The sequence below is a fragment of the Triturus cristatus genome, chromosome 9, assembly GCF_964204655.1.
Source record: "Triturus cristatus chromosome 9, aTriCri1.1, whole genome shotgun sequence".
Lineage (NCBI taxonomy): Eukaryota > Metazoa > Chordata > Amphibia > Caudata > Salamandridae > Triturus > Triturus cristatus.
Genome location: NC_140592.1, coordinates 1,039,386,621 through 1,039,407,597, shown reverse-complemented (window position 1 = coordinate 1,039,407,597; position 20,977 = coordinate 1,039,386,621). Strand labels below are relative to the sequence as shown.

At 47.7% G+C, this 20,977-nt stretch overlaps 2 protein-coding genes across 3 annotated transcripts in view; one reads left to right on the top strand and one right to left on the bottom strand.

The window, feature by feature from the left end:
* The window catches only part of RMDN3 (regulator of microtubule dynamics 3), a 281,724-nt gene that overhangs the window by 238,939 nt on the left and 21,808 nt on the right, over positions 1-20,977 (bottom strand). The gene's annotated exons all lie outside the window — the stretch shown is intronic.
* Positions 1-20,977, top strand: part of GCHFR (GTP cyclohydrolase I feedback regulator) — a 97,369-nt gene that overhangs the window by 73,715 nt on the left and 2,677 nt on the right. The gene's annotated exons all lie outside the window — the stretch shown is intronic.

Sequence of the window (20,977 nt, the reverse complement as noted above, 5' to 3'; positions counted from 1 at the left end):
ACTTATTAGAAGAACCTCCTTCACCAGAAGAAGTTACCACAGCTTTATTTAAGCTGCCTAATGGCAATGCGGCCGGGCCTGACTGTATCCCTATGGAGTTTTATAAGATCTTTTTTCCATAATTAAAAGATTTCTCCTGGGCAATAGCGAAAATTGTTATTTTTCCCAAGAAAAGATAAATCACCCTTAAAAATGGGCTCTTATTGCCCAATCACTATCATTAATGGGGATTCCAAAATGTATGCTAAGATCTTATCGACTAGATTATCCTCTATCATCGAACACCTAGTCTCTAAATGGCAGCATGGGTTCCTCCCTGAGAGAGGCACTATCGATCATATTCGTCGAACCATTACTTTGCTCGACGCAGCTCAGACTACAGGAGAACCGATCACGTTAATACTGCTTGATGCTGAAAAAGCATTAGATCAGGTCTCCTGGGAGTTTCTGTGGAGGGTTATGGGAAAGATGCACTTTGGGTCTAAAGCTATTCAAACAATAAAAATCCTTTACTATAGCCCTATAGCTAGTCTGTCGATCAATGGGCAGGCTACCGAGCAGATAGTAATTTCATGAGCGACGAGGCAGGGTTGTCCCTGCTCCCCGTTGCTTTTTGCCATATATATAGAGCCCTTAATAAAACGACTCCAAAACAACCCAGATATCAGGGCTATCAATAGATTCGGCTTAGAAACAAAAATTATGGCTTATGCGAATGATCAGGCCCTGGTAACTTCTGGTCCGGAAAAAGCCATAACAACTATTGAATTAGAAGCTCAAGAATTTGGAAAGATATCTGGTTATGCCCTAAACAAAGACAAAACCCAGGTTATAGTTAACAAGAAAATTAAATGGACCAACAAGAGAGTTGTTGGCAGGGCAAAATATCTGGGTGTAAGTGTATCTGCTGACATAGATTCACTTGTCTCAGGAAATTTGATCCCCTTGGCTGCAGAAACAAAAAGAGCTTTGAACAACTTGCATCTGACCATAGTAGGACGTTGCAACGTGTTAAAAATTATATTCTTTGCAAAGTTACTTAATTTTTTTAGAGCCATTCCTTTGGAGTTTTCAAACGCACTACTGCAGAAATTTGAACGTGTCTATTCTCAATTTATATGGGCATACTCTCAACCCAGAAGAGCGTTTAGGTTTTTATCCCTTCCTCGAGACAGAGGGGGTTGGGCACTCCCTAACATAAGATTATATTATTGGGCTACAGTTTAGCAAAACTGTTCTATATTGATACAAGAACAACCCTTGACCTCAACAATGCCACTCCCGTCTCCATTTGAATTATTGCTTGGGGCCGAGGCCTGGGGATGCTTGTGGCATCAGGTGAAATATGGCTATTGTAAAACATTTAAGGTTTTTTCCTCTGTTTGGAGACTTTTAGGCCTAGGTAGGCTGAATTGTTATACCCCCATCAACCATAACCCTAATCTTTCCACTATTTTTGGGAGATCTTACTTTCAAAACTGGCTTAATTCTGCCATTCTTAAATTAGAGGCTTTCTTCTCAACCAAAGGTATTTTCCCCTTTGATGCTCTTAAAACACAATACAACTTGAGCCATATGGAGGCCTTCAAATATCTCGCAATTAAGGATTTCCTAACTCGTGAGACCGGCGGGCCCTCGGGGTTTATTTCAAATGACTTAGTTAACAAACTATGTGGATCCCCCATGCCTCGCATCGGATATATCTAGTCAACCTTGAATAACCTTATGCCTGATGACCTGGCCAGAGTCTCTTTTAAATGGCAGCAACAATTACACTACTGACAATGTTTTTAGTCTGGCGCTACGTGCTGTTCTGAGTGACCTCCTCTCAGCCAAGCTTCAGGCTGTTTTTTAAAACCGTTTTTTTTTTCTTTAGCTTACACCAAGTAGAATCGCAAAGTGGGGGACAGGCCGGGGATTGCTGTGCCCCAGATGTGCGGAATCTGAAGCAGACTCTATACATATGTTCGCCTCTTGCGCACAATTGGGGCCTTTGATCAATCAAATACAGGACTATTTTTTTAAAAGGTCCTAAAACAAGATATTCCGCTGTCACCTACAACCATCTTGTTGGGTATTCAGGACACTGTTGATAGAAAGAATGGCGGGGCTTTGATATTTGTAGCCATGACAATTTATAGGCTATGTATTGCGTCCGCATGGATTGACCCAAATCCTCCATCATTTTCTCAATGGCTAACCCGTCTTATTGCCACAAGTAAGGCCCCGTCTCTCCTATCACCTATCTCATTTCTCTCCCCTCCCTCTCCCTACCCCCTTGGATGTCTTATTTCTCTGTTCACCCTGTAGATCAGTAATATTCAATCGTTTTTAGCCTGATCGATGTGAAAATGGAACTCTGAGTGAATTTACTATTTGCATAGTTACAATTCTAACCACTAGTATACGTAGTGGTTCTTGGTACTTAATATCACTATTATGTGATTCTGAGCTTTCCCGTTTGCATCTCTCTCCTAAGTGACTCTACAAAATATACATTTCCTTTTCTGCTATCTGTATCTCTTTTCTGGGACTCTTCAACTCGCTGTCTCCCTCCCTTTGTCCTCCCTGACCCCTGCCTTTTGTGGATCCTGTCTTTTTCTGGATCACTAATTTACCCTGGTATTGAATTTGTTATCTTTTGTAATTAATGTGATTTTTTTTCTTTTGCCGTCTGTTCCCCCTCTGTTTGACCTGCCAGTTCCGAACCGCCTCCTAGCCCCCTGTCCCTTGTTGCCCAAAGATCCAATATTCATGCTCTGGAGTCTCAGTGACCACTCTGAGAGAGTCCACAGTGTCAAGGGAGCCACGCAATGTTGATGTATGGTATGGCGCCCCTTACCAAAGCACTCCCCCCTCCCCTTGTTGGGGAAGGATGCAGTAGGTAGGCCTTGGAGTCTCAGAGACCCCTCTGAGAGAGACAACTGCGTTAAGGGAGCCTCACGCAGCGGAGATGTGGGATTGATACCATTTCCCCTGGGAGCACAGCTTACCGGACCTTGGACGTGGCTCTTACTCGTCTACCGGTTTGTACCCCCTTCACCCCCCCCCTTTCATGGTCTGTCTCTCACCTTCCCCCACCGCTTTCCCTCTTTCATTCTTTGTCTAGTTCCTCTGCTCCTATCCCCTCTCCCCTGAATCTCTCGCCCTGCCTGCTACGCCGCCTTGCCCCCTGTCCCTTGTGCCCTCTGACTAAGTTGCCTCAAGCTGAATGCAGGGAAGACTGAGGTGATTATTTTTGGTACTCCCTCAAATCTCTGGACAACCGACTGGTGGCCAGAGTTCACCCCCAGCCCCCACTGGTAAGGCAAAAAATTTGGGAGAGATGGTGGACTCTAGACTGTCTTATGGGGACCAGATTGGCAGAGTGGTATCCTCCTGTTTTCATCTCCTTAGGATTATGAGGAAAATCAAGCGTTTTCTCCCGGATGATAGCCTTAGGACAGTAATAACTGCGCTTATTCTGTCTCGCCTAGACTATTGCAATTCCCTATACCTCAACATCCACAAAAGGCAGCTCAATCGATTGCAAGTAGCGCAAAATGCAGTCGCTAGGGTCCTTATGGGTATCCCTAGGTTTGTCTCTGTAAGGAAGGGACTCCCTGACCTTCATTGGCTCCCAATGAAACAACGTATAGAATTTAAGGCTTTATGCCTGGTTTTTAAAACCCTTGAGGGGCATGGCCCTGCCTTTATGAGACAACATTTGCAATGGTATACCCCACCCAGGGCCTTACGGTCAACCAAGGCAAAGTTGGTAAAAGTTCCACGCGTTAAAACTGCTAGTTGGGGGGGCAGGAGCTTTTTCTGTTGCGCCGCAAAGGCCTGGAATGGCCTCCCCCTGCAGCTTAGAGGAGCAGTCGGGCTCCTAGAGTTTAGAAGGGGCTTGAAAACTTGGCTTTTTTCTTAATTTGAACTTCTTTTTTGACCCCGTAGGCAACGTTTCAGCGCCAGGACACCTTATGGTAACAGTGCGCTTTATAAGCTTCATTAACATAACATAACTAAGCACTCCTTCTCCCCTTGTTGGGGAAAGATCCAATATTTATACTGTGGAGTCTCAGTGTTCCCTCTGAGAGAGTCCACAGTGCTAAGAGAGCCACTCACAGTTGAGGTTTGGTATGGCGCCCCTTGCCAAAGCACTCCCTCTCCCCTTTTGGGGGAAGGATCCAGTAGGTAGGCCTTGGAGTCTCAGAGACCCCTCTGAGAGAGTCCACTGCGTAATAGGGAGCCTCTCGCAACGGAGATGGAGGAATGATGCCACTTCCCCTTGGATCACGGTTTCTGGACTTTGGATGCAGCTATTACGCGTCTACCGGTTTGTGCCCCCGTCACCCTCCCCATTTTCTTTCTTGCTGTCTTTCACCCTCCCCCCTCCTCTTTCCTCCCGTCATTCTCTGTCTACTTCCCCTGCTCCTACCCCCCTCCCCTTGAATCCCTCCCCTTGGCTGCTTTTTCCCTTACGTATATGTCCTTATTGTTTGTGTCAACCTAACATGTAACTATGTAGTTATGCTCTAATAACTGTGTAACCTTTGTAACGATGTAACCTGCAACTATGGTGTGATTCTCATGTAAAGCGCTCTGATACCTCCGGGTATAGACAGCGCTATATAAAACCTTTCAAATAAGTAAATAAATAAATAATGATGATGCTCTCTGCTTGGATAACGCTAATATTAATTGGCCATCTAGATGGGTCACTGTTACTCACTATATCAACTTTTTTGTACATATTTGCTTTTTGAGAGTAGGATATTATAATATGGATAAAGATCCGCATTGTCTACTACCTGGCCGTAACTGGCTAAGGTCTCTTTAATCTAATGATAAATCTGGATGGTTGGGCTGTCTGATCTATCTTGCTTAATTTTACACTGTGAGCACAGGTCGTTTCAACTGCTGCTTTCTACGCATGCTGCGTTTCACGACTATGGGCTCACAATTGAAGTACTTGCACTCTTGCATTTATCCTAACTTAGGAACGAGCCTTATACATATGTTTCAAATTGGTGAATAAGCAATGGCTTAAAAATCATGATTGTGCTTATGATGTACATGAATTATTTCTCTACTCGTTTTCCTTAAGTGGCTAATATATTTGTTGTCTGAACCATGAGGAGGGTAGGGGTGCTGAGGTATTTAACACCGCTATGTTCTGTTTCGTTGTTTGTACTGCTTAAATAAAAAAAAGAGGGGAAAAAAAAGAATTGTCTTGACATAATATTCTCTTCCTTTCAAGAGTTCCCCAAGTGTTACAAGTGGCTAAGCAGACCTGTCAATCACTGTCAAAAAGGTTATAGAGGAGGAGGAGCCTAGCGCGCAACCAAGATGGCCGCGTAGGCTTACGGCTCTCGAGGGCCCCCGCAACCTCCCACGTCTATCCTGACTTAATCCTGGTTTATTCGACGGGCGTTTGCAGATGAACTTGCGCTGAGGTGCCACCAGTTTTCCAAATCCGGATCGGACGCCGGGAACCGGAATGGTTGCACTCCGAAGTTTGCGGCCTGCTCTCGCCTTGGTCCCGATCTCGAGCTGGTGAAGTGCCCGGGTACGAAGTGAACAACAGCGGCTGGTTGGGCTCGACCTGTCACGGACCCCGCACTTTCACTTTCGTTTTCAAGCTCGTTTTCTGATATCGGCTGAGAGACTTTGGTGTTTCAGGGGGGCGCGGACGGCGGAGTGTCTGGCCTGACTCTCGGACTATACATGGGCTTACTGTCGGCGACGGCTGTGTTCAATTGAATTAGCTACCCGGTCTCTTTTTCCTGGTGCGGGCGGGTGCCAACCTTGGTGGCCTCCGGACGATGGCGGCGAGACTAGACGGAGACAAGTCGAAACCCAAGTCAACTCGGAGGGGTGCCTATACCCAGGTCAATAATATGGATCGATATGCGCAGGCAAAGGGATCCCCTGGTAGCTCGTATAAATCGCCTGTGAGGTCTAAAGACATCTCAGACCCATCGTCAGAATTGCCTTTGCTGGACGTTATGGGCGCCATTGAGGAGATGAAGACCGCTTTGGGTCAGCAGTTTGATACCTTGGCTCATAAATTGGACGCGGTCCTGATCGATGTGAATTTGGTCAGGGCAGACCTGTCCAAAACTAACGAGCGTGTCGACTCCTTGAGTCAAGCGGCGTCGAGTCTAACTGTTGACGTGGCCGCCCTGCAGACGGAGGTCCGTAGGTTGCGGCTAGCCAGTGATCTGACGGACCGTCGACTTGAGGACTCCGAGAGCAGGGCTAGACGGAACAATGTTCGTATCATTGGAGTGCAGGAAAGGTCGGAGGACTCTGCTGCGGATCTTTTTGTGGAGGATCTGGTGATCAATCGTCTCGCGCCCAAGGGACTGAGCAAGTTCTTTGCGGTGGAGCGGGCCCACAGGATTCCGGGTGGTGCGCCCAAAGTGGGTGCTCCCCCGCGGCCTATAATCGCCCGACTCTTTAACTTTCGGGATAGGGATGCTATCCTTCAGGCGTCGAGGGTGGCCGGGCCGCTGAAGTTTGAGAACTCTAATGTTAGCTTTTACCCGGACTTCACGCAAGCGGTCCAAAAACAACGGCTGGGATTTTTGGGCGTCAAACGGCGCCTGAGGGACATGGAGCTGAAGTATGCGATGTTATTCCCGGCTAGGCTGCGGGTTGAGTTCCGGGGTCGCTCACACTTTTTCGACCGTCCGGAGGCGGTTGGAGACTGGTTGGATGCCCTGCCTCGGGGACAGGATCGAGACAGTCGGACGGCGGAGCGCGGACAGGATTTGGTGGAGCAGGCCTAGAACTTGGTTCCTGGTGATGGACTGGACTGGTGACGTTTTGTACCTTGGCTCAACTGGACCCTAGTTTGGCACAATATGCCCTCCAAATGCCTGGGGGTTGTGGGGAGCTTATTGGGGTCCTTTCCTCCTTCTGGGGTTCTTTTTGTGGTATATGTTAGGGCGACAGGCACACTGCGAGTTGGGGGGGCTGTTTGGGCTCAAGCAGGGGTGCAGGGAGGGGGGAGTTGTGGTTTGGGGATTGTGGGGGAGGGGGGTTGTTGGGGATTGTTTGTTTGTTTCGCAAGGCAATGTGAAGTTCTCTGCTGACTTATCCGGTTTGTGCTTTCCGGGATGTGGGTATCATGCACGGGAGTGGGATGGGGGATAGGGGATTGAGAATCCTTTCGTGGAATGTAAATGGACTGGGAGACAGGATCAAGCGTGGGGTGGTGTTGCAGTTTTTGAAACGGACTTCGCCCGACATTGTTTTCCTGCAGGAGACACATTTGATTGGGAACTCCTTCCATGCCCTAAATAGGAGGGGCTATCGCCTTGCCGCTCACTCTGGTTTCACTTCTGGCTCTAGGGGAGTGGGCATTTTGGTTAGGGCCTCTCTCCCATTGGAGGTGGACGAGGTGCTTCACGATGATAGGGGACGCTATGTGGCACTGGTGGGGAGATGGGAGGGTAGGACTGTTTCGCTCGTTGCTGTGTATGTGCCTCCGGTGTTACAGACGGCTACATTTGCTGATCTGGGGCGTTTGGTCCTGGGACTCCCTGGGGGGGTTCTGGTGTTGGGGGGTGACTTTAATGCTGTTGTCTCTGGGTTGGAGGACCGTCACCCCCCCAGGGATCTCCCTAGGGCTCAGGCCTGGTTGAGTGGCTTTTTGGACACCTTGGGACTTGTAGATTGCTGGAGATTGATGCACCCGGGACAGGCGCAATATACCTTTCACTCGGGGGCCCATGGGAGTCTCTCGAGACTTGATTATATGCTCATGCCGGCGATCCAAGCTGGTATGATTGGGGAGGTGCGTCATTTAGCCCGTGGTATTTCTGACCATTCCCCTATATGGTTGCAACTGAAGGTTGTCCCTGGGGCAGAGGGGAGAGTAGCACCCGTTAGCCCTTGGTATATACGTAACCCTAAGATCCGCGTGGAACTGGTCAAGTCCACTGATCACTACTTCAATGATAATGTGGGGTCTGTGTCGTCGGCCGTCTCCCTGTGGGAGGCTTATGAAGTGGTGATCAGGGGGCAGGCCTTGTCCCTTGTCTCCCATGCTAAGAGGTGCGAGAGAGCAGAGGTGGTTCGCCTGGAAACTGAAATAGCTGAAATGGAGGAGGACTTGGAACGGGGAGTTACTGATGAGAAATTGCACGTTTACAGCCTCAAACAATCAGATTATAGAGCGCTAGTCACGGAAGCCGCTAAAGGGATGAGTAGAGAGCAGCAAGGACGACTGTATGATGTGGGGGATAAGGCCGGAAAGTTGATTGCTTGGTTGGATAAGAAGGAGAGAGCGAGCAGGGTGGTGCCTGTTGTGGAGAGAAGGGATGGAGTGCGTGTGACTGACCCGGTGGAGATCGTTGACTGCTTCGCGGATTATTTCCGCGGGGTATACTCTCCGGTTTCTGTGCGTTCGGAGGAGGATTCTCATCTGTTGCTTAGAGATATTGCATTGCCAACCCTATCGGAGGCTGATGCAGTATTGATGGAGGCGAAGTTGTCGTCAGATGAGATCGCTCTGGCCACTCGCTCGATCGCATCGGGTAAGGCTGTGGGTCCTAATGGTCTTCCCATCGAACTATATAAGTTGCGTCCCGATAAGATAGCGCCGTATCTTCGGGACATGTTTTTCGCGGCACGTGCGGCGGGCTTCCTCCCCCCTGACCAACGCCTCGCCAACATAGTTGTGATACACAAAGAGGGGAAGCCGCGAGATCGCTGCGCCTCCTATCGGCCCATTTCGCTGTTGAACGCAGAACCCAAAATTCTGGCTAAGGTATTGGCTAATCGACTGGTTCGGGTCGTGGGCGACTTGATTCATCAGGATCAGTCCGGTTTCATACCCCATCGGAATACCGCTCTGAATTTGAGGCGGTTGCACGGCGTGCTTGCTAGAGCGGAGTTTATACGTGAGCCGGCCATCTTGGCATCTTTAGATGCCACTATGGCGTTTGACACTTTGGAGTGGTCGTATATTTGGGCCGTGTTGGCGAAATTTGGGTTCGGCCCTGAGTTTATTGGTTGGGTAAAATTATTATATGCTGACCCACTGGCTCAGGTGGTGGTGAATGGTAGGGTGTCGGCTCCCTTCGCACTGGGGAGAGGTACGCGGCAGGGATGTCCGTTGTCACCCCTTCTCTTTGCACTTTCTTTGGAGCCTCTCGCCGCCTGGTTGCGTTGGGAGCCGTCGCTGCGAGGCATTAGATGGACGCCGGAGTTTGAAGACCGTGTCTCCCTTTACGCGGATGACATCCTTCTGTATCTCACCTCTCCCCGACAGTCGCTAATTGTATTGGTGGACGTACTGAATTCCTTTGGTCGCAACTCTGGCCTGGTCATTAACTGGGCCAAGTCATGTGTTTACGTCCTCTCGGGCGAGGCCCCCCTCCTGCCACGGGATTGCCCCATCCAGATTGCTACACTGGGGTTCAAATATTTGGGAATCTTTATCTCTCTGGATCCCGCGGTCCGCTATGAGCGAAACCTTCTCCCTCCCCTCCAGCGATTAAAGGCCGACGTCGCGAGGTGGCGACAACTTCCGCTCTCGCCGCTCGGACGGGCGGCATTGTTTAAAATGATGTCGCTACCTCGCTTCTTGTATGCTTTGCAAAATACTCTAGATGTCGTGCCGGCCCATTATTTCCGGGAGGTGGAGGGTCTTCAGCGCCAACTGTTTTGGGACGGGCGGCCGCGGATTGCTCTCGCCAAGTTGACGCTCCCTTGGTACGATGGGGGGGTCGCCCTCCCCGATATTAAACGATACTATTGGGCGTCTCAGTTGGCGGCGGTGAACCACGGGATATACGGTCCTGCCTTGAATCCGGCCTTCGAGATGGATAAATTTCTGCTCCCGGGTGGGGATTATAATAGGGCGCTGTACTCGGTGACCCCGGACACGCGGTTGACAGGACCCACGCAGGTTGCGGTACGTGTGTGGCACGCGGCGAATGCTGCAATGGGGTGGAGGGATCGCTTGACTCGGGCGACGCCGTTGTATGCCTCCGGGCGGCTGGGCTGTTTGTGGAGATCGAAAGGCTTTGAGAAATGGGATATGATTGGTATATGTAAGGTGGGTGATCTTTGGGCGAAGGGGTCTCTCAAAACGTTTGAAATGCTTAAAACTGAATATAAATTAAACGATAGAGAGTACTTCCGGTATGCGCAAGTTTACCATGCACTGTGTTCGGTTTTTCCGGACGTTGCTGCTATCCCCGAGTATTCCCCACTGGAGGATAGAGTGTTGGATGGCTACGTGCCCGACAGCACTATTTCTCTGATTTATAAGAAACTCATAAATGATCACGCGGACTTGCTGCTCCATCTGCGGGAGGCATGGACGGGCGATGGCTTGGAACTGGACGATGAGGACTGGGTTTCGGCGGTGGCCTCCCCGAAAGAGGTGGCGATCCCGGCCCGCTTACGATTCGTACAGCTGAAGATCCTTCATAGAGTGTATGTCACGGGGCCCGGTCTGCTGCGTATGGGTTACTCGATGGATGGACTGTGTAAGCGTGGATGTGACCTGCCAGGTACCTTTCTTCATATCTTATGGGAGTGTTCGGAGGTTGTGCGATTCTGGAATGGTATCCACACCGTAATGGAGGAGGTCACGCACGTCGCTCTGTTGCCAGAGGCTAGGAGGTGTTTGTTGAATGTCTGGGAACCGAATGATTATAATGCGGCACAGACGCAGTGGGTGACTCTGGGGTACATGGTGGCTAAGCGTAATATTGCACAGCTATGGGGCTCCCCGAGGCCGCCCACGATCGAGGTATGGAAGGAGAATATGGACTGGTGTATGTTTAGGGAAAAGACGGTGTATGTGGCGAGAGGCAAGCCAGGGAAATGGACTAAGGTATGGGGTCCATGGAATTTATATCGTGGACGTATCTGCACCCCGCCTCTGCCATTAGAGGTCGATATTGCTTTGTCCCCCTAGCCACGCATTCTGCGGGATGGTGTGAGGTGTGTTCCATGCTTTGTCTTCCCGTTGCCCCCCATTACCGCTTCCAGACAAGAACTGCTTTGGACACTGTACGTTGCTCCCCGTCCTGGGAAGGGCACGCTGCTATTTCGGACTCTCATTGCCTTGAGTGTGTTTTATATTTAATAGAAAATGAAACTGTTTTTTCCGATTGCTCCTGGCCTATGGCCACAGCCTGTTGCATGTGCTCACGAACTGCCGGGAGCTTTGCCTCTGGTTCATTTGAATGTGTGGCGTTGCACTGCGGGCCCTCAGGCTCTATAGCGGCCGGCCCTGGTGGTTGTAGGCCCTTGTCTGTATTTTATGGTGTACCTACGGTTTCTAATAAAAATATTTTTTTTTTAAAAAGGTTATAGAGCATTCATCTTTGCCTATTCTGGTCCGCCTATTGTTTGCTCCTGTGAACCATTTCATACCTTTTTCACACCTATTAAAGGCTATTCACCTTTTGGGAGAAGCTGAGGAGCCAATGCAAATTAGCATCCAGGAACTTCAGGCAGGGAATAAGTTACTTTCTAAAAGTAAATTATTAAAAATCTATTGAATGGGATTTTTAACTACTATTAAAATTGTAGTTTTATTAATTTTCTAGCTGGTCCCATTCGTCAGATGAAGTATTGATATTAATTATTGTTTCCCAGTGTTTGTCTATGGGCCAACCAGCCTTCCTACAGTTAAAAATGTCTTTTGGGTGATATTTGCTGTAAGGACATGTTAACATTACATTGCTTCATGTCCTACTTTTAAACACCATGCACCCTGCCTTGTGGACCTCAAGGCCTACATTGGGGTGAATTATTAATATTTAAAATGGAGGTTGGCTTTGATATGTCAATAGGTTTATTTTGACAGGTCGATTTGCTGAAGCCATGTTTGCACTGCCACGTAGTAGATGACACAATAGGCGCTTCACCCCACTAGTGGCATTTAACTCCCAGGCCCTGGGTACACTTTATACCATATATTAGGGACTTGTAGGCAAGGTAAATATGTAAATTAGGTGTATGCCAGTTCAACCATCTTTTAAGGGGGAGCACAAGTACTTTACTAGTGATTAGCAGGGGTAAAGTGCACAGAGTTCTAAAGCCAGCAATATGTAGGGTTCAGCAGAAGGTGAAAAATTCAGGGTGACCACTCAGAAAAGGTGGATTTTCTACACTGAGTATTTCTAGTTTATCACTTTTCACCCTTCAATAACTTTTGTCATTTTTTAATTTTCTTTGTTATTAGAGCAATGTTTATGGAGTCCTTTAGTGTTTAATTCAGATTCTGAACTTTCCTGTTGGGTTTTAAACATAGTGCAGTGGCATTTGTCACGGGCCAGTCTCGTCCAGAATCCTAGCAAAATGAATTCCACCAATATCTTGCATCAGTTTAGCTTTGCTTCATAAAACAATGAGACTAAAACTGAAAGGATACTGTGGCAACAGACAGCATTAAACTGTAGCATGCATTTTTCCCTTGATCCCCATCCCGTTGAGAAGCTGATGACGCCACTCAGAACTGGGTGGTGAAGTATCAGTGGTTTTGACCAGCTGCAGAAGGTGTATTCTAACATAGAACTATAAAGGCAGCGGCAGCAGAGAGATGGCCTACGGTGAGAATTGGGGAGCCTTGAACAATCTGGCAAGATGGTGGGAGGGGCAAGTGCAAAGTGGGAATTAATTATCCCGGTAAGAGTGCATGCAGGCAACCACTTCTACCTTGCCTCTCCTCTGACCTGGTGTTTGCTTGAAGATCTTTGCTTGGAGTGATGGTCTAGCAGAATAGCCAGCACTGAATCTGATCCAGTGAGCTCCAGGTACTTGTATATGGTGACCAGATTTCAAAGCTTAAAAACAAGTACATTATACAATCCAAGAATTTAGGACAACAATTTTGCATCAATTAAGGAGTATAGAATGACTTAACTGGCAGTGTGAACCCACACGGTGTCACACTAAGGGGAATCAAATGCAACTATAAACACAGTTATCTCTATTAATTAAACTGCTTTCTGCTGTGGGCTGTTAACTAACACAGCACAGCAACAAATGACTTATTTTACTTACTGTAATCTTCATTACCCCGGTGAGGTTCTCCTCATCCCAGTCATGACGTCATGAGGACAGTTCCGCCCTAGACAGGCACCTACCATGCATAGTACTTTATGTCCATGAAATGGACAAAAGCTCCACTGAGCAGCCAGTGTAGAAAGAAGCAAATTCTTAAGGAGCCCTTCCCAGAGAAAATCAAGAATATGAAAAGGTTCACCTGACACCAGAACATAATCATGAACAGAAGGAACCCCAATTCTTAGGATAAGACGAAATGGTAGACGGCTTCCTAGAAGACTGAATGTCAGCCGCCACCCCACTAGAACAACTCAGTCTCTCTAAGGACTGCCGTTCAAGAACCAAGCTGTCAACTGCAGACTGTGGAGCTGACTGAGCGACAGGCGAGGAGACTGCAGAAGAGATAGGACCAAAGGGAGTTTGCAAAACTGAGTCCCTGACAATTTCCGGAGCAACTGAAACCAGCGGCAAGGTGGCCAAGAGGGGGCAGTCAGAATCACCGATAACCTCACCTCCCGAATCTTCGGCAGCACCCTTGGAAGGAGGGGAATCAGGTGAAAAGCATAAAGCTGACCCTTCAGCCAAGGAACGATATGGCATCCACCACCCACGCTCCCTGGTTGATCTGATCAGAGCAGAACAGGGTAAGCAATGCATTAGAGCAGTTGATGAACAGATCCAATCATGAGGTATCCCAGCTCAGATGTATCTGAGTCATTAACAGATGGAAGTAGACAGATGAGAATATATTGCGGCTCAGACGATTTGCATGCAAGTTGAGCTTCCCCTGTATGTATACTGCACTCAAGGACACTAGATGGGATTCCGCACATGCAAAGATCCGAGATGCCAAGGAATTCAACTGAACTGACCTGGTCCCCCTATTAATTGGAGGTAACCACGTGCCACCTGTCTGTGCACACTACATGACACTGGTTCTGAAGGAGGAGCTGAAAGGATTGGATCGCCTGCCACTCTGCAGCCAATTCCCTCCAACTGGAAGACTGGCAATTGACTTCCCTGGATCATGGTCCCTGAGCCTCCCTCTACCCCAAGAGTCACACCTCATCCCCACAGAGTGGCATTCGTCGTGAGTAACAGAGAAAGAGGAAGCTGGCATGGTATCCCTCTTGTCAAATTTTCAAAATTAAGCCACCATTCCAGGGCCTTCGCCATCCCCAGCGAGGAAGGTACTAGAAAATTGTACTGGCCCGATTGCGGGCTCCAATGATTCTCAGTGGATTTTAAATGAAACCGAGCCCACAGAACCACAGCAGTGGTTGCCGCCATCAGCCCTTGTACACAGAGCCAGAAACGAGCTGGAGCAGATGACAGGACACCATTGTCCAGACAGCGGACTGCAGAGCTCAAATCCTGTCCGCAGGAGGAAACACTTTGGCCTGCTGCATGTCGAACAGGGTGTCAATAAACAGTCTCTGTTGAGAAGGCATCAGATGGGACTTGCAGAAGTTCATCTTGAAACCCAGAGACTGGAGGAACAACGTTGTTGCTGACACCGCTTCCTGATCCTTCAGAATAGAAGATCCACAGATTAACCAAGCATCCGTATAAGAGCGTAAAGAAAATCCCTTAAGCTGCAACACAGGCCACTACAGGGGCCAGTATCTTGGTGAAGGCTTGAGGCGCCTTCGGCAGAACAAATAGCGACTCCTGGAACTGGATGTGCCTCCCCTGCACCCCAAATCAGAGAAACTGTTGACTGAGGGGATGGATGGTAACATGGAAATAGGCATCCTCCAAGTCTACCGTCGCCAGGAAATCTCCCTAGTGAATCAGAGGAATAATCCCCTGCAGAGAAATCATTCAGAATGAGTCCAATTGAACAAATTTGTTCAAGAATTTGAGGTCCAGACAGGCTGGAATGAGCCATCCACATTTTTAAACTAAAAACAGAATGGAATAGAGGTCGAGACCTCCTGGCCTGAAGGAACCTTGCCCACTTCCTTTTTCTGGACCAATTTTTCCACACCATCCAGAAAAGCAGTCTTTTTAACGGGATTTTCTGATAATGGGGTATAATGGAACATCTTAGGAGGAGGATGAAGTTGAAAAGGAATCCAGTATCTCTTTAATGCGATGGACAGCACCCATTAATCTGAAACAAACTGCCTCCATTGCTCGCGAAACAGAGTCAAACGAGCCCCCACTTCCATATAGTCCCTTCCCACTAGATTGCCACTGAGAAGAATGCTGGCCCGCAGGGTTACCAGATTGGCTGGATGGGCGGAATTTTGAACAGCCCATCACTGTGAAAAGTCTGCTTCTGAAAAAAAGATTTCTTTACAGGATTGAATCTGAAAGGCTGAAGCATCTTCTTCTCATAGGCAGAATTCTGCACCCTATCAGTCAGTTACTCACCAAAGAGTTTAGCACCCAGGTAAGGCAATTTCTGAACCATTCTTTTCTGAGTAGCCTCCAATCTCCAACGATTGAGCAACATTGCCCGGCGATCTGCCATTGCAGCCCCAGCAGAGGAAGCTGACGTCCATAAATTATCAAAGGTGGCATTGGATAGTAACTGTGACAGGACCTCCATGTGTGCCAGACTAGATGTGAGATCCACATGAGCCTAGATGGCATCATACAGTCTCTCGAAATCCTTCAGCAGGACCTGTGAAACGTAAGCAGCATAAGTACCAGCCCGGAGTCCCAAGTTCACTGAAGCATAAGAATGCTTCAAGGCACTTCCAATCCACCGGGTCTGACAGAACGACCTCTTCAGAAGACAAGGTGGAACCAGAAAACATGGAGGTAAGAATGGCATTAACTTAGGCAATGGAAGGAAAAACCTCCTCAAAACTCTCCAGGATATAGTGTTTGTGGAACATTCTGTTTATCCACCTCTTTCCATTCCTTCAGGATAATATTTTCAATGACCTCATGGAGTTGCTAATCATCAGGAGAGGTACAACTATACCGAGCATAAACTCCGTCATTAGAGGAAGACTTCTGATCGAACCCAGAACTTCTTTTATATTAACCATCATGTCATGAAAAGTCTTTCCCTGAAAATATTTACCTTTAGGGGAGGTATCCACCTCTCAATTCACCTCAATCCTGAGACGTTTCACCTACACAGCCTAGTTCAATCATCCGCTGTTATTGGGCTTTAAAAATCTGGAGGATGTCGCCTCCCTCCATCACCTAAATGTTATCGGCTTTCTGCGTGCATTTGCCACCAACACAATCAGTGGGCTCCATCACAGCAAATGAAAACCACCAACCCAGGAAGTAACAGTGCTAACAACACCACTTTCTATATATACTAGTTGCCTAGCAACCAAGTCTCACCAAGGAGACTTGGATGCATAAACACTAGCTGTGTCCACACAGGCCAGCGTAGGAGCGCTGCCGAGGAAGCCCCAGAGACCGCCAGCAACCCTGGGAGCCAGTCGGCTGTTTCATGGGGTGAAGTCAACTCCCTGCCCTAGCCCAGCACATGGGTAGGGAGCACACCACGAGTGGAGTACAAATGCAGAGCACACAAAGCAGGAACCAGGTAAGAGCAGAGCAAATACTGGACAGCCAAAAAGGCATGACACCGGCAGCTGCAGAACAACTTCCAACATCCCTGTAAGTCTAACATGTGCCCACAACACAGCATGCTAGTCTAAACAAAATATAAATAATATAAGCGTGGCCTTACCTGTCAAGGCAACAGAAACGAAAACAGGAGAAGGAAGGGGAGGGCTGAGCTTTTGTCGATTTCATGGACATAAAGGGCTATGCTTGGTAGGTTTCTGTCGAGGGTGGGATCGCCCTCATGACGTTATGATTGGGACTAGGAGGATCGTATGAGGGGGTATTAAAAATTTGCCTCCCTCAAGGTTCAGTCCACCCTTTCTGAAAAGAGGGAAATCTGCCAGCACACATGATGGAAACACTGGGACCATCCCAGCAAATCTAGGACTCCTGGCCACTCTATGCCAGGAGTGTTCCCGATATGACTTTTATAGGTTCATACAATAACACTGCTTCTACAGAAGATCCACTTTTGGCCTGCTCACTGATGAGTGTGTGGAGCATAAAGTCATGCATATAAGTTTGGAAAATCTCTACCAGAGATATCATGATCTTAGTGAAAACTCAGAATTGATTTTGTCTAAAAGGGAGGGCAAAAAACTGGTTATAATGTAGGAACACCATGAACCACAGGAAGCTCTGGGGCACCTGAATTGGAATATTAAGGTATTCATCCCAGAAACAGAGAGACTCCAGCAATTTCCTGAAGAAATCCAGTGATATGATGTGTTGTGGGCAGACCATCTAAAAGAGTATATTGGATGCCAACAGATTGATCCGGAAAAGCAAGTGCATTTCATTTTCAGGTACATATTGATCAATGTGATCTTCGGCAGTCATTAGTCTGGTTTTCAACCTCATCGCAGTATGGCAACAGATACTCTCCTGGTGACCAATGAGGTACTTCTGGTTTTTGATAGTGGACTCACCTGCTAACGTGTTTTTTTGTATTAATCAGTGATTTTGATATGGTGGACCATTAGATTTGATTTGATTTGATTAAGAATTTATAGAGCGCACGTGTGCCCGTGGGCGTCTTGGCGCTAAGCAGAGACAAAAACTACCTGGTAAAAATGACACGGCCTGGTCTACAAGGAGGAAAACAGCCAAGTTTTTACCTCTCTCCTGAATGACAGGATGGAGGGACTGTTTTTGATTGTAATAGGGAGGAGATTCCAGGCCCTTGCTGCGTGTAACAGAAAGCTTTCCCCCCCCATCTGACCTGCTTGTATCTAGCAGTCTGGATAAGTTTAGATTGACTTGAGCGAAGGGTCCTAGGGGGCTCGTACAATTGCAGATGATCTTTCAAAAACTTAGATCCAATCCCATGTAAAGCCTTGTAGGTCAGGCAGACTGATTTAAACTTTATTCTTTTGTCTATTGGTAGCCAATGTAAAGATCTCAGTTTATATGTAATTGGCTCAAATCTGGGAATGTCAAGGACCAATCTTGCCGCTGCATTTTGCAGGTGTTGCAGTTTAGCTAGGTGTTGAGCCTGAATCCCAGCAAACAGAGCATTCCCATAGTCGAGCCTTGACAAGGCCAGGGCAGTTACCACCGTTTTACGGGAAGCTAAAGGGATAAAAGGCAGGAGTTTCCTTATTAGTTTCAAAACGTACCACATGGTAGATGCAAGTTTATTGACCTGGGCGTCAAAAGTCAGCTTGTTGTCCAGTATAAAGCCAAGATTTTTCACTTTATTTACTGGACGTGGGCAATGGCCTAGGTTATTCGGCCACCATTCCGGGGACCAAGTTTCCATGTCTGTGCCTAGTATCATAACTTCACTTTTATCTCCGTTCAGCTTTAAACAATTCCTCTGCATCCATTGATTGACCTGTGTCATGCAATCTTGAAATTTTTCTGCTGTTTCCCTGATGTTATTTTGAATTGATACCACTATTTGGGTGTCGTCAGCATAAGAGACTAGCAGAAATCCACATTTTCTAACAATAACAGCAAGGGGCTTAACGTACAGATTAAAAAGAGTGGGGCTCAGGGAAGACCCCTGAGGCACACCACATGGAGAGCTGAAAGATTGCGATTTTACTTCCCCCAGCTCTACTGTAAACGTTCTGTTAGACAGGTAGAAGGCAAGCAATGATCGAGCTGACGAGTGCACTCCGGCTTCAGCTAGACTGGTAAGAAGGGTACCGTGGTTGACCGTGTCAAACGCCGCCGAGAGATCCAGTAGGATCAAGGCGGCCTTCCCTCCGGCGTCTAAGATGTTCCTGAGTTCCTCAACTGCCGTAATTAGTGCCGTTTCAGTCCCATGACCCTCTCGGAAGCCAAATTGTGAGTGGTCTAGGGCAAGGGTGTCAGAGAGGAACGTGGACAGTTACTTGTTTAGTATTTTCTCAAGAACCTTAGCTGCAAAAGGAATTCTTGCAATCGGTCTGTAGTTCGCTGGGATTTGTGGGTCCAGATTTGGTTTTTTTAGGAGAGGCAATACAGAGGTGATTTTCCAGAGATCAGGGTATTGGCAGGAGTTTATTATGTGAGAGAATAAACTGCCTAGTTGCTCACTCATAAGCTCTGGGAAAAGATGCATAACCTTGGGAGGGCAAGGATCAGTTAGACTCCCTGACTTCGTAGTCTTAACGGTTTGGAGAATTTGATCCACTGAAGGTGGTGAAAAATGGAATCGAGTGCTATGCTCTGATAGTTGTGGGACATCTTTGGGAATAGTATGCAGCTGTATGGATTTGACCTCGTCCGATAGTTTGAAAGATTCATAGACTGTGGTCACTTTGTCTACGAAGAATTGGCCCAAAGTGTTACTAAATTCAGTGCTTATTGCTGCTTGTTTGTCGCTATCAATTTTTGTCAGTTTTTTCACAGTGGCAAAGAGTTCTTTACTGGAATTCTTTGCCTCGTTAATTTTTCTGACAAAGTATTTGCTTTTTTCATCCAATATTAGTTTTTTGTAGGAGGCCAAGGAGGTTTTATAAACATCTTTCAGCAGGAGATCATAATTGGTCCTCCATCTTCTCTCCGCCCTTCTGCAAAATTGTTTTTGTAGTTTTAGGGCATCCGAGAACCAAGGTTGAGAGGGGGTTTTTCTCTTGGAAGTAATCTTTTTTAAAGGTACTAGTTCATGAATGGCTGCCTTTATCCAGCTGGATATTTGACGTGTGGCGGTGTTACTGTCAGGTGCTAATTCAGGGATGGAGAGAGTGAGCTGTTCATTTAGTTTGGTGGCGTCTAGTTTGGCCCAGTCGGAATAAGATGCCCTATTGGAAGGAATGACAGCTGTATTTCGGGAATCAATAGTATTGATAGTGAAGATAATGGCCTTATGGTCCGACCAGGGAACTGGTAGGATGTCTAAGAGTTTAATGTCGGGATTAGAAGTAAAAATCCCGTCAAGAGTATGCCCAGCTGCGTGGGTGCTTTGATTGACGATCTGGACCATATCTAAGTTGGCCAGCGCGTCGCACAGCGTAGCTGAGGTTACATCAGAGCTATTTTCAAGATGTATATTGAAATCTCCCAGAACGGAAAAATCGGGGCCTTTCACACTGGATTCCAGAAATGGGCTGATCAGTTGTAACAGCGGTGTTCTTGCCCTAGGTGGCCTATAGATCAAAAGGCCTTTAAATGTGTAATTTTTTGTGATGTTCGACTGGAAGAAGAGGGTTTCGCAGTCTGGGTTACTGCCCTGGTCTGAGCCCTTTGTCCTTAATTCATTTCTATAGATAATGGCCAGACCTCCACCCTTCTTACCCTTCCTGTCGGACCTAATGATAGAGTATCCCTCTGGGATGGCTAGTGATAAATCTATATCAGAGGCGTCATCAGCCCAGGTTTCAGTAATAAAGATCATGTCTAAATGTTGGGAATCTATGAGATTAGCTGTTTCTGTATTATGCTTAACTAAGGAACGTACGTTGATTAGTGCAGCCTTAACGGTTTGACAAGTTGGTTTAGTGGGACCGTTCTGGAGAGGAGTTAGCTTTCTAATTTGCGCAAATTCGAAGGGGAGTTGGCATCGTGGGCATTGCTTGGTTTCGCTCAATAGAATTAGTGTGCGACAACAGGCTTTAGGCCTGAGCGAGAGCAACTCCCGGGTTGTATAGCTTATGCTCTCGCGGCCTAACCTGGTTTGAGTATAGGGGGTGGCCCTGGGCCCGGTCGAGGTGCAGACGGGCGGAGACGGGCTTGCCTTTGGCGCGCCGGCGGCGCACCCGCTGTGCGCGTCCGCTGCGCATTCGAAAATTCATGTGGTTATATAGGTAATGGGTGTTGAGCAACTAGACCGCTCAGCGCCGGAAAGGCCCCCAGCCCGGAAGTGTGTCCGCTCTCGCCTCCTCTGCACCCTCCGTTCAATCGGCACTTGCCGTGACGGACCGGGGTGCCTGGGGCTGAACTAACACCAGGGAAGGTAAGGCAGTGTGCAAATACGCAATGA